Source organism: Taeniopygia guttata, chromosome 5 (genome assembly GCF_048771995.1).
Source record: "Taeniopygia guttata chromosome 5, bTaeGut7.mat, whole genome shotgun sequence".
In the NCBI taxonomy this organism is placed as follows: Eukaryota; Metazoa; Chordata; class Aves; order Passeriformes; family Estrildidae; genus Taeniopygia; species Taeniopygia guttata.
In genome coordinates this window covers 3,347,326-3,362,090 of record NC_133030.1, presented here as the reverse complement: position 1 = coordinate 3,362,090, position 14,765 = coordinate 3,347,326, and positions in this window count along the sequence as shown.

The window sequence follows — 14,765 nt, the reverse complement described above, 5'->3', positions numbered from 1 at the left end:
GTGTCAATAAGCATAGCTAACAGCAATTTTGGAGCACTCCTGAAGTTTTTCTTGTAGCAGGAATCTTTGTGATTAGTGGTTTTTTTTCAAACATGTACATTTTCTAGTGTATAAAAAGATCCTTTGCTTCTGACAGCGTGAATCCGTGTGCTGTATGTGCAATTTGCCCTGGTAATTACTTATGTATGGTGATAACCATAGCAACATCCCAGGTAGATAATGTCATGCAAATTACTGCAGCTCCAGGGATGGGAGATGTTAATAAAAGTAGGTACTTGCACCCCTGGTCTTCAACATTTTGCCGTGACTTTCCCTTTCCCTCCCGCAAAACATGTTGGTTTAAAATTTCCTTTCCTCCCTATGATCAGGAAGCAAAAGAAAACCTCTTGCTATGTTTCTCATTGGTATTCACAGAGGGAGGCAGGAGGGTGGTCCTTCAATGTTTCTGTCATGAATAATTTTGTATCACAGTTGGAAATTCCACAGTGTATGTAGGGCATAAAAGTCTAGAGACTTGGATACACTGCTGGGCCATGTTGTGCTTAAACCCAAGTTCCTGCGTTTGCAAACACGGAGTGTGAGCATGTGGGGGTGGAATTGCAGCCACAGATGTTTGGGCTGAGTGTAAACGTCCTCAAATCAGGTACTGAAGATATGGGAGAGGAGCTTTGTTGCTCAAAGCAGACACTGGTGTAGCTGAATACTTATCAGGGCCTGTGCATTGTTGGTGAAATGGGGAAATAGCAGAGTAGGAGCTAGTAACAGTTATCCCTTAGTGGGTCTTAAGCAAGAGCAACCCCAAAAAAATCTGTAGGAAAGCTGATGTGCGTAAACACTAGTCCTTGTGGAACATCAGAACCCTGGATGTATGAAAGTAAGGTACACCTCTGAACTGTAACTGGAGTCTTTTGTTAAAGATTGAGAAAAAACACACAAGGAAATTGGTTAAGTAAAGATTTTGCTTTTTTTTTTAGTGAAGAATGAAATTGTTGCTGAATTCATTCTTCTTTGGAGTTAAATAGTGAAACTGTGGTTTTAGTGCTGCAATCTATGCTGAAGTTGCTGATTACTGAAAGCTGCAATGCCTCATCCTTTAAATGAGGAAATATCCTGATAGAAGAGAGTGGAGATTTGTGGAGATTGACAGAAAGACTGGTACAGGCAACCACAGGGACAGCTAGGTCACAGTTTGTAAGGAAAATGATCCCAAAGCTCTTCAATAGGCCAGCACTGAATAGTCTTCATAATAAAAACATAGGGGAGAGTGCAAACAAAAGTATTGAAGTCACTGAGAAATTTTATTTGTGCTAAAGGTAGTAGACAATAGAGAGTATTAATTAACTGGAGATTAAAATACTGCTAATCTGTATCCCTTGATATCTGTACAGGAGGGTTTGCCACTCTTACAGGTCTGTCTGCAAATCCCAAATGGTAAAGTTTAATCTTTTCCCCTCTAATTTCTCTGTGATTTAGCAGTTCAGTACTGTCCCCAGTGGTAGCACTGACAGCACAGCTCAACTGTGCCACCTTCCCAGGCACTGCAATTTGAAAGGTGCCCATCTTCAGGTAAGCCAATTTGTCATCAAACCTTGCCACAGCACCTGAAGTTATGGACACCCCTGGTCTACACGGGAGTATTTCTTTCAGAGGAAACCACCTGTTAGGATGCCTATCTAAGAAAAACAAACTGCACCAGAAAGAAGTATATAAGGTCAGGCTTTCTAATCATCTGACTATTGAACCTAATTATCTTGCAGAAGATCTTGCCTGTCTGCCTACTTTGCATTTAATGGATATTTCTTTGTCATTTCTATTTTCAGCATGTGACTGTCTAAGAATGGCATCTCCTTAAAACCCAAATCACATGAAAGAGAATAACAGGTGCCTTGGAATTGCAGGGATACCTGAGGCTGTGGAAAGTTAAATACACACTTCAAAAGAGAATTTGTAATACCTGCACTGCTAGACCTACTGAAACCCTGTTCATAGGCCAGCTTCTGACCAGTACCAGAGTCAGAGAAAATGCTTAACTGCAGTTATCCAGTCCTTTGCCTCCCGTGGCTAGAATGTCTTCTTCAGGACTGAACGGACCTCCTCCTAAGTCTAGGGAATAGTGGGGATCAACACCAGCATAATTTTTGTTTCCTGGCTTTGTTGTGAAAGTACATCTCTCTATGGTTTTGATTTATTGCTGTTATTCACAGAGCAAGGTATGATTAACAATGTTTAAAAGCAAAAAGGCTGCAAGCAACCTAGGAATGTCTGAGCAATGGTGCTAGCTGTTAATGAATCTCGTAGCAATTGAAGATCTTAAAAGTTCATCTCAGAATCTGCTGACATTGCAAAGCTTCTGTCAGAGCTGCAACACCATTCCAACACAGAGGAAAAAAGTGTTCATGAGAAAAGATCTGTCTAGGGTAATGCCACATGCAGGGCTAGTGGTGGATTTAGTGACTGGAACCTGCCAGCATGTGAAACCCTGCTATATTAGCTAGCTGGGCAGTTTGTATTTAACAGGTGGGCATGTGTTATCAGCAAGCAAAGGAAATAATAACATCAAAGTTGTATGTCAGAAAGGCGAGTGTTTAACAAGAATTATTTGATGTACATTATTTTATTTATAGTCTTTTCTCCTCACTTTTTCTGCCTCAGCAGTTGCTCACCTTTGCTACTTTATGGCATGAAGTTCAAGGATACATTGCATTATCACAGACAACAGTGGAGAGAAATTGGTTTGTCATTAATAAAAACTGTAAAATCAACCCTACAATAAACCCTGCTTTTGGCCACGACCTCTGCCTCCTGGATGCAGCAGTGAAACACAGCCCAGAGCTCTTGCTGAATGTTTTTAACCCAGGGCTAAAATCTCCCTGTGCAAAGGTCAGCTGTGGAAAGGACTCATCACAGGGCTGAGAGATGCGTAAGTGCTGTGGCTGCAGAGCATCCTGGAATGGAGATACCCAGGGGAACAGAGGAACTTGGCTCTTTCACAGGGCAAAGGGGTCTGTTCAGTGTCCACCAAAATCAGCTGAAAGCATCTCTGTAACTTCATTTTGCCAATGATGCAAAGCAAAGCCACACAGCTTTTAAGGCAGGAAGTGCAGTATGCTGGAAGCAATGTGAATTCCTTTTGCTCCTTTTTGCATCACTAATTTTTATTTATCACACAAAATCATAAACTGCACATAAACTTAAATGCAGACATAATGTACATTACTGTGATAATAGAGAAGCTGTGCTCCTTTAACCAGACAGATGAAATAGAAAGAGACATATTGAATGAGTTCTCTTCAGTGGAATGTTCAAATTCCTTATTTTTTCTAAATCTTTAAATTCTAACTTGTCTGTTAAGAATAAAAAAGTATAATTACACTAAAATGTGCTTTCAAAAGACAACACATCAACTAAATTTCTTCAGACAACAGCATATGAATGTCCAAAGACTTGGTTGAAAGCCTTTCATACAGGGTCCTGCACTCAATACCTTTTCCAAGTTTTGTTGTGGATTGACTACTTGGAATTTACAAACTGTTCAAGTAGAATACACAACAACTACAGTTTTGAATGTGTACAAATATTACTCCTCAAGTTAGGTTAGCTGCTTAAAAATATTAATTAAGGGAAGTCTACATTTCCAGTTATTGTTTTGTTTTGTACAAGGTCACAGTGTACCTGGGCTTAACCAATGACAAGTATGGCCAAATTCAATAGGCAAAGCCAAAACACCTATGGAAAAACATGTTAACTAGAATTGTGACGTGCAGATTTAAATAAACTGTGTTATGAACTGAAACTGGCTATAGTATAGTTGCAAATGTCAGTGAAGCAAACAAGCTCATTCTTTGCCTGTAAAGTAGCGTTGGAATACATCCTCTATACAGTCTGTATTTAAATGTAAATATGGGATTACCTTTTAGGTTGTGAGAAGAATCATACAAGCAACAAACATTACATCTTGTGAGTGAAAACTGTTGTGTCAAATATGGCTAGATTAGTAGGGTTGATGGGCTTTATTCAAGGTTTCTAGAATTTATCTGCCAAGCATAAATAATTATTTAACAACTAATAGGGTGAGGCCAGAAATATAATAGCTTTTATGTTGAAATTAACATCAAGTGATCTGTAGACATCTGCTAAGCAGGCCAAATGTGGTCTATGTGCTGTATGTTTTGCCTCACTGCCTCAAAATAACAAGCAGTGCTTATATTTGGAGGGGCAGTTTTCCTTGTTGAAGTGGAAAAAAAAAATTCAGCTACAAAATAGTTTGCACTGTTAGGATCAAATGTGTGACGAACATTACATAGCCCTACAAATTTAAATAATGCTCTATGTTGAGATTTCAGCCTTGCAAATGCTCATTTCCTGATGTGTGCTTACTGTTGTTTGGAGGGAAACAAAAGTTCTTTCTTGTTAGAAAGAAAACAAAGTATCATGCAGTATATTCCTATTCTGGCTCTTAGCTGTTCCAGCTTTCTGGGGCCCAGTAAGTGTGGGAGCCTGAGTTCCAGTGATTTTATTTTTTTTCCATAATGACCAGAAGGGTGAGGGAATTCTCTGAAAACCCACAGCATTAAGAAAGCCTGAAAAAGTTCCAAGTAGCCAAGACCCTTTCCAAGCAGAAGCTGGCTGTTGCCTTGCAGGGACCTGCACTGTGTGTGTAAGTGTTTGGGTGCTGTGGATGCCAGAACAGAAACTGTGCTTCCTTTCCTCGAGAGCACCACTGTTGGCATGGCCTCTTTGCTTTGCTGCCTGCTGCAGTTTGTCTGCTTTCAGGGCCAACCATTCAATCTTTGGCATCTTCTCTAGAGGTCTTGGCCTTTCCTCTGTTTTAAAAGTATTAGAAGGAGGTTGAATTGCTGAGCGGAGAGTGTAATCTTTGTGAGGCCAAGTCTAAAGATGTTAGTAAGCTCAAAGGGCTGCACTGGCAATTTACTGTGTACTATGCAGGAATGAATGAGAGACTCATATTCATTGTGCATATGTATGCTCAAGTTCTTTATGCCCATATTTAGATCTATTAACACGAAAAGATTATGCCAACTTGGATTTCTTGACTGAACAAAGCACTAAATGGCAGAGCCTCAACAACAGACCCCATAAATGTGTACTGCCACCAGCAGCACAACTAGCACTGGACCCGAGATGCTGTGGGGTTTGGCAGTGACACAGAAGACACTGTTTTGAGCAAGCTGGATTCCCTGTCGTACAGGAGCCTTGGCACCAAGCTCCCTGTAAGCTGGCTCAGGCTGCTATGGGAGCACTGGGCTCTGTGCTGGACTCAGTGTCTCTGCTCCAGGCTTCCCTGAATATCAGAGTGCAGCCTCAGGCTGCTCTGGTTCACCCTGCCAGGAGTCCCTGGGAATTTGTCTGCCAGCTGGGCTAGCCAGAACACACAGTGCTCCAGCCAAAGTCAACTTCCCCCTGTGAGGGTGACCTCAGGGAGGAAATGTCAGATGCTGCCTGGGCCACTTTTCAAACCACACCTGAGCCTTTCTGTTGGCACACAGTTTGTGGAGATAGGGAGTGGGGTTGGGGCTGAGCTTCATCCCCAGTGGGTGCAGCTGTGAAAAGCAGGTGAGCAGCACTGACAGCACTGAGCCATGGAGTGCCCAGGTGTGCTGAGCAACCACACAGGGCACAGAGGCACACAGGGGCAGTGCATCAGCAGGAGGGGATAAAAGGCTGGGCTGAAGGACAAGGGGAGCAGAGCCTGCAGCCTCCTGAAGTGCTGTGGTGTGACTCTGTGTGGGCTGAAGCTTTCTGAAACTGTATGGTGACCCTCTGTGTATTGTGGCTGACTCAAATATGGCCTATGCTGCAACACCTCCCAGTAGGAAATTTCCCCAGAAGTGGCAGAAATTTCTGTCCTGTGTTGGCAACTCCAGAGGACAGAGTTAGAGAAATAAGACAAAACACCTGGAGGAAGAGAGCTGTTGTGTTGGCAAATCATGAAGCAATAGAAGCACAGGAAGGTTTGAGTTGAAAGGGACCTCTAGGACATCATGTATCTCCAAACCCCTGCCATGGTCAGAGGCATCTACAGAAGCCAGGTTTAGACTGTGCCATATTTCTTTACTGCTTCAAAGCACAAATGACGAGAAATAAGAAATTCTGTTTGCAAAGGCCTCATCTTAGCTTTCTGTATTGAAGTGCACAAAGGAGTTTGGAGTGTCCTGGGGAGGGAATTCTTTAGGAATTTTGTTCACAGATAAGGCTCTTTGTCTAGCACAGGTAGGGCAGGCAATATCCAGGCTGCATAGAGAGTGGACAGCCAGGTCTGTTGTTGGCTCTGACTGCTGCAGGCACTAAGCATGGACTTCATTCTAGGTGGTGCAGCTGGGCTTCATTGCAGGCATTCATCTGATGTGAGCGAGGAAGCTTCTCTGTGCTCTTTGGTTTTGGTTTTCTGAGGGAAATGTAAATAGCTGATTCCAAATAAGAATGTGTAAGAGCTCCTGTGATGAGGGTATAAAACAGCCCATTCAGCTTTACTTTGATGATTAGCTGCTGCTTTTAGTACAAAATACATAGCAAGGCAGTCATTTCTATGCATGTTCTAGGGTGGTTTATTATTGCATTTTAACACTTGACATAAGAATAATTTACACACAGTCACTGCTTTGTCTCCCATGAAAAACAAACCCTCTACCAGTAGATGCAGGAAATCTGCTAAAGATTTCCTGTTAATAATGTTTTCAGCATTTGTTGTAGTGGTGCCTGTTAATTACCACATTTAGGAGCGTGCCCTTTTGCTGTGAGGGGTAGGCATCTATTTGGAATGATGCTTCTGGAAAGAATGTTGACACTAATTCAGCATTACTGCATCTGGAAAGATGCTGCTCTCAAGCAAAGTGCAAACTGGAACTAAGCCTGCTGTGAAAAGTGACACTGTCTTGGTGTAAAAATGGCTGTGGGGAGAAGCAGAACCCCTGGCTTCAGAGGTTTCTTGCAGTCCCAGTGCAACACAAGTCAGTGAGAAAATAGGCCATGTGTTGGAGGGAGCGCATTTGCTGAGGTCAAAGGAGGGTGTGGGCAAATCTGAAACTGTCTCTAGCCCTTACCATCCTCCAGACAGTAGCTTCCTCCTCCTCCTCCTCCTGTCCCAGAGGTGTGCTTCTGCTGTAGCCAGGCATCTTACTGGGAGTGCAAAGTTTGCTGGGCAAAGAGCAGTGCTTTCTTCTGTTTTCCTTCTGAAAGTGACTCTTAACCATTCATTTCTTCTTTTGGCTCTCCTTCATGCTTCTGTCTGACCATTTCTTCCTGTGTGAGTGGAAAACCGTGCTGTGTCTCCAAGTTCAGACACTGCAGGCCTCAGGGAGTTGTGCATGGCCCTGCAAAGGGGCATTGCACAAGTGGTGGAGAAGTGGCATCATTCAGTGAAAAGAAGAAAAGTCAAGGAGTCCCCAACTTGGCATCATGTCCCCTTGCTGTCCTGTGGCTGGCAGGCAGGGACCCTGGGCCTGATGAGGTGCTGTGCACTTGTTAGGAAGCAGCTGTAACCACCTCAGGGGTGGCTGAGATGTGGCCAGCCCCACTCTTGTATATTTTGATCCTGTATGCTGCTCTTCAAAGAATGGAATTATTAGGTTCTCTGGAAAAAATAGTTTGGCCTGTCTTTATGGATCTGTCTCTTGCTGTGATCAGTGACTTTTTTTGGTTTGGATCTGCCTTTATCTCCATAGGTCTACCTGACAGAATACAAGTGTGATTGTAGCATGTTGGCCTGTCTTAATTTAACCATCAGAGGCAGAGGCAGCACTACTGGCCAGCAACCCATTTATAAAGTCTCCTGAGACCTCATGTGTGTATCTCAAGGGATGTTGACACTGCAGCAACTGCTGCTTGCAGAGATACCTTGAGATAGCTGTTAATAATTTCACAGTGACTGAATGGTTACTTAGCAATGACTGAGTTCAAGAATTGTCACAGGGTTTATTCTGTGCCTTGGGTGAGTTTTGCAGCTTGTCCTGAGTACCATGCTGCTGTGGATGGGGTGCACTCATTTAGTTTAGGAAACAGGGATAGTGTTTTACATGGGTAATATGAATATCCATCCAGTCACATCCTCAGCATGTATAGAACCAATGCTAAGAGTCTAAAGATGGAAAATGAGGCACACATAGAGAAAAGCAGCTTTATCTAGAGCAACTTTGCTGTCAGGGGAGGGATGGGGACAAAGTAGTGTTTCCATTGCAGTGCTGGAAGTATGAGTCCACACCAGAAAAATGATGACCAGAACTGTTTAAACCTGTAGGTACACAGTTTGTACCTCATCCCCAGTGGGTGCAGCTGTGCAGGACAGGTGAATAAAACTGAAGGTGAGGAGCCATGGAGTGCCCAGGTGTGCTGAGCAACCACACAGGGCACAGAGGCACACAGGGGCAGTGCATCAGCAGGAGGGGATAAAAGGCTGGGCTGAAGGACAAGGGGAGCAGAGCCTGCAGCCTCCTCAAGTGCCGTGGTGTGACTCTGTGTGGGCAGATGCCTGAAGCCTTCTGCTGAGTAAGGTGTTACTGTGTTTGGGGAGTGCTTAAAGCCTTCTGAAACTGTGTGGTGACACTCTGTGTGTGGTGGCCATCTCAACTGCGACCTATGCTGCGACAGAAACCCTCCCCTGGTGCCTGATTCTGGAAGATACAAAGTGCTGGAAGAGCCCGTGTCATGCTGCAGAACATCCTGCCAGTGCCTCAGAAGTGGTAGAAGTAGAGCATGAAAAGTAGGCCTCCCAGCCCACCTGATGCTGTGTAGCTGTTACCTGGCATGGAGTGATCCTGGGCTCTCCTGGTGTTCCCTGTGCCATGGCTCGTGTAACCTGCCAGGGTGATGAGAGCTGAGCACCATGCCTGGGCTCTACTCTGCCAGCCAGTGCTTCTCACTGAGCTCTGCCTGCCTGCCAAAGCCCAGAGCTTGCTTCCCCCATCCTTGCAGTGGGTTTGGGGTGCTAAACCAGGCACCAACTTTCTATCCCCATTCTCTTTCCTGGAAAAGGTCTCAGCTTTCTGTTCAGTCCAGCATAACTGGACCTTTGGACTTGAAAATAATATCAGACTTTCAGTTAAAAAGATTTGTCTTCAGGATTTTTTTGTGCATTCTACTTTGAGCATTGTTTTTACATGCTCCTAAATTTGATAGGGCAATGGGAATGACCTGCACATGGAGATGTCCCTTGTATTAAAAATGTCTGGCTTTGGTCTACAATGTGCTCTAAATGAGATGCAGTGCAATTTTTCAGGAGTCATTCTAGTGTGGGTCTCAGATTCAGTCAAAGAGAGAAATGGAGAGTTTCCAGCCAGGCAGAAGTCTGGGAAAGAGTTGGAGAAGAATGTAAATAATTCTTTATCTCTCTTGTTATTCACATTGTTTATAGTTAAGTTCTATCACTGTGCGTCAAGCACTATGCACCAATGGTGTGTGTTGTTTTCACTTCAGAACCAATGGAACTGGTCCTCACAAAGCTCTGTATAAAAGAGGGGTGTATTTTGAATAAACCAAAGTTTTACTCTCAGCAGCTTCTGAGTCAGTCTTCTCATTCCCATCCTGCCCCAACAGCGACATTCAAGTGTGCTCCCCATAGGTGTAGACTGGCTGTGTGTCACTAGCTTTCCACAGGAGATGTGATCCAGATTTGGGGAGACTGTCTGGCCTGGGTCTTTCTGAATCAGCATTTTAGTCACACATAGAAAAACACTCGGGACTTTGGCTAAGGCTTGCTGAGGCCAAGAGGAGCAATGAGAAAACCAGGCTGGTTCTGAGCTGGAGCCCTCAGTTCCCTGCAGGCCGGGAGCTCCGGAGTCTCCATCCTCTCTCCATCCCCCTCTCTCCATCCCCCTCTCTCCATCCCCGTCTCTCCATCCTCCTCTCTCCATCCCCCTCTCTCCATCCCCCTCTCTCCATCCCCCTCTCTCCATCCCCCTCTCTCCATCCCCCTCTCTCCATCCCCCTCTCTCCATCCCCCTCTCTCTATCCCCCTCTCTCCATCCCCCTCTCTCCATCCCCCTCTCTCCATCCCCCTCTCTCCATCCCCCTCTCTCCATCCTACTCTCTCCATCCTCCTCTCTCCATCCCCCTCTCTCCATCCCCCTCTCTCCATCCCCCTCTCTCCATCCTCCTCTCTCCATCCTCCTCTCTCCATCCCCGTCTCTCCATCCCCCTCTCTCCATCTCCCTCTCTCCATCCCCCTCTCTCCATCCCCCTCTCTCCATCCCACTCTCTCCATCCCCCTCTCTCCATGCTCTCTCCCCGGAGCAGGCAGCCGCACTGCAGCAGCCCCACCTGCTGTCGGCCGGGCAGGACGCGCTCCCTCCCTCCCTGCCGCCTGTCTCTGCCATGGCAGTGCCTCGCTGCGCATCTCTTATCGCCCTGTGCCACCCTCCTTGCCGCCCTCCTGTTTGTCATCTCTTATGTTGACTCTAAGGATATCTTATCTCTGCTTGTAAAGCGCTAAGTAAATTTACACACGCCCCGAGTGCTTGATAGTGATACCAACTCTAATCTTGTGTTTTACTAGCATTTGATTTCAAGAGCTCTCCGTGAAGAAAAAGTAAGGAAGGCAAAGATATAGCTAAGGTTCTTGAGATGGTTTTATTCTAAATTGAGGAGGGTGACTTCATGTGTTTTGAAGTTTTTTCCTCCTTAGAAATGAGAACACTACACTACTTAATTAAAAACTCTCATTTATTGTCTTTCTTAACCTGGACAGATTGACAGTGCTTGTAAAAAGTTCAGGGTGATAAAAGATGCATTAAGGTACTTTTTCCTAAATTGTACTACTGCTTTTATGAATTTGAGATGAGTGCAGTGATCAAGAGTAAGGCTTATTTACACCACAGATTTACTTTGAGATGAGGATGCTTTTGGAGCAGGAAAGGATTTTTATGTCTACAGGCTTTCATATATGTGTGTATATATAATTTATATATATTTAAGGGTAAATTCCACAACATACTTCAGCTCATGCCTGTTTTCAACACCAGTTTTGTTTTAGTCAATTTGGATATTGCTGGGTCAGGATCTAGACCATCAACTTTACTTCCCCTAGGAAAAAAGCCTTACAGCTCCAATGATCACTGTCTCCCCAGCTATCTTATTTTAGAAGAGTTTCTTAGCCTATAGTGAGGCACACTGCATTGAGAGTAGGGAAAGACTCAAACCAGCAATGCTTGCCTCTGGAATGAGATTCCAAACACTTTGTTTATGAGGATACTTTAGATTAGTGCATTCGAAATGTGGAATTGAGAGTGGAGGCACGCGTTGTTATTCCTTCTTGTAGGATATGGTATGCACGGGTAGAAGTAGACTGAAAAAGTGTTGTTATTTAGGTTGGAGTGTGGGGATAATTGATATAATTTGTTTCCAAAGCAAGTAGAATTGAAATTCAGGCATTATCTGAGATGGATGAAGCTTCCTCCAGGATACCTACTCTGCAAAAACACAGCAGAGCAGGCTCCAGCTGACATTGGGGAACCCTTTTTATTTGTAATATAGCATGTGTTTTACACCTGGACTTATAAAATTTTTATTAAAAATCTTTTATTAAGCCTTCATATGTCATTTTGATGTTAATAGACAGTGTTGAGCATCTGCTCATTTTCTGCACATTGAGAGTTGGATTAATCAGTGAAGCCAGATTTTAAAATATTATAAAACAAAAAATGCTTAACCACAAGTTCTGAACACATAACAAAGGTGTTTCTTTTATTCATGAAAATAAGGCATTTCCTCTCAAAAGACAGTTTAGACCTTAATTTTTAAAAAGGATGTTTGGATTTCTTAGATGAGTAAATGTTTTTGCCAGCGTCTCTGCCCGATCTGCTTTGTGCCTGTGTAACCCAGCAGGGAGAGCACAGCACTTTTTGATGTTCTCAGACAGGGTGAATGCACCTTGCTTTGAAGATGAGGGAGGCACAGCAGTGGTTTGTGTGCCATGTGCAAGTTCTCCACAGAGGTTACACTTCACCCTGCAAGAACTTCAAATGTCACAACTGCCACAAAGTGCAGTGAGCCCAGAAACTCAGTGCAAGATGTACCAAATAAAGAGGAGAGGGAAACACGTAGCTGCTGCTCTTCTTGGTGCCTTTTGAAATATGATCATAGGTCGCATTTACACATTAGAAATTACCTATGATAGACCCATATAGATACATATACTGTTTCACTCAGTACTAGGTTACTGGAATTTGAATTGTTTCCTTAGTATAAAGCAGCTTAGTGGGTACCTCTGATTGCCAGAGTCATTGCAGTGGTGTGTAACAGGTAATTTAAAAAGCTTTAACAGGGAATTTGTCCTGGCTTTACCTTACAGGCAGGACAGTCCTTCCCTTTCTAGGAAGATTAGATTAATTTATCTTGGGATCCAGCAGTACCCAGGCTAATACATCTGGCAGTAACAGCTATGTGGCAACTCCATGTTTTGTCTGTAATATTCCTATGTGAGTGCAAAGTATATTCAGATGTTTGGTAAATGGCAAAAGGGATGAAAAAAAAGTACTTTTTTTGGAGGAATTCAGTAGGCAAGCGGGTCATCCTTTACTATAGTTCTAAGTAATGTAGTAGAGGCTGATGAGCAGGAGTCTGGACCTCTGAAGGATGAAGCTTCATGACAGCCTTTGTGGAAAGTCTTGTTTCTGTTACTAGGCACAGCTCAGAACCAAACAGAGGACTCTGAAGTGATTGGTTAATCTTTTCTTCAAATGCTTGTTAATAAGTTGGAGACTTTTTATAAACATGGCAGTTAAACAAATATATGACCAAGTCTATGCATGAGCTCCTGTCAGTCTGCTTGCTCAAGAATGTGGCAAAGAAAGTGTATTGAGTGGTATTTCATTGTTTACCCAGGGTTTCAGCTAAGCATGTTAGAAAGGTCCGAGTTGGCCAACAATCTGACTGTGCTTAGATTACATTGCTGAGGTAAGATTTGCAAGAGGAAGTTTTTAGTTTATTAAATCTACAGCTAGGTTTGGGGAAAAAAATACACAGCATTCTGAGCATATGAGCCCTCCTTTGGGCACTTGAGAGGGATTGATGGCAGCATTTGCTGCATTGAAGGCTCAGTGGATGTGAACTTATGTCTGTTTGGCTCAATTACTGTGCTCTGAGCAGTGTAATTTAAATATTGTGTGTTTCCGGAAGGTTAACGTTGCTGGTACACTTCATGTTCTTCACTGTAAAAAGCAAGCACTTTAAAAACAAGTGACAATTTCCCATTTGCACTCTGCAATCAGTGAAACTGTTCTGTTAAGATTGAGATTTTCAAGGCTAAAGTCAGTTGGGGGGGGTTTTAGTCCGCATGAGACAGAGCAGAAATGACACTGTAAGGCTGGTGATAACGGGGCAGGTCAAATCGGGGGCTAGATTTATTTATGTAAACAATACTTGGAGGGGAAGAGCTGTGCCATGGGGGCAGAATTGCCCCCCTTGCATGGTTTAGAATCTTGTCAAAGATCTGCTGTCACTGAGGCAGACGCTGAGTGGTGTGACACAGACATCAATTCTGCAGCTTCCCTGGGAGCTTGGTGCTGCCATTTCCCTGGTAGCAAAACCCGTGTTCAACCATGGTTTTACTGGCAAGGAGTAGCTCCATGTTCATGCCCTGAGGTCAGTGTCTCTCCATGGGATTGTGAGGATAATCCCTTCTCCAGGCACCTTTACACATTGCTGTGCAGCAGGGAAAGGTATGGAGTATTACACATTTATTTATATAAATTTCTAGAGCAGTACTAGCACAATTCCAGCGAGGGAGAGCAGAGCACGGGTTGCTGTGCAGCTGGTCATTGCACAGTGAATTCACCTGAGCTATTGCAATAATTGGTTAATTTAAATTTAATTTAAGGTAAAGCTCATTTTGTGCTTTTTAATTTTACCAGTTTCCTAGCAAAGTTTTGGAAGTCCAGCTGCAAATAGCAGACTTTACAGAATGGCTGTAGATAAATATATAACATATATTTAGATTATCTTCTTGACTTCCAATCACTTCAATGGAGTGGCCCATGATTTTTATGTTATAGGACATAGCAGAAGATGCACCTGCCAGTTTTATTTCTGTTTTTATATTGTTGGAAGAGGTTTGGAAGTTGATCTAAGTATATTCCCAAAAGTTGAGATGCTCCTCTGAATCGTTCCAATTTGCTGGAGGAATATTGTGATGGACTTTTTTTGCTGAAGGGTAAAAAGGTCTTAAAGGTCCATTTGAGGCTTACAACCTCTGATTCCTGGAATTGAAATGTAGAGCCCAAATTATGAGCACCTATATGGAGATTTCCAGTGAACTCAATGAAAATCTTGTATGAAATATGTGCTGTCACATGCTGTGTTTTCTTCTGGGCAGATCAAAAATATCAGCATTTCTCATGGAGTAACTCTATTTTTGACTCAGTAGCAAATGAACAGGAGCTGGACATGACATAGAATGGAAAATAAAATGAAGTATGAGCAAGAAGAAATCTTTCTGTAGCCATTTGTCAGCATCTGGGAAGTTCATATCTATTTTAAGTAGTAGAAGAACATCTGAAATGTGCCACTCATATGTGATTTGAGTCCTAAATGTAGCTTGTAGTTATGAGTGTGTCTTTAGCATATTGCAATGTCCTGCCCCAAAGCCTTTTGATCATGTAAACTTATCTCAGATTTAATTTTCTTTCAGTTGTAGTATTAATTCAGGGGTTGCTACAGTTTGTTTGCTTTAAAAAAATGTGTGGTTTTTTACTTTGCATTTTGCAAACCTCATCATTTTGGAATCCTAAATGAACTGTTAAAAGAACTATTTATTA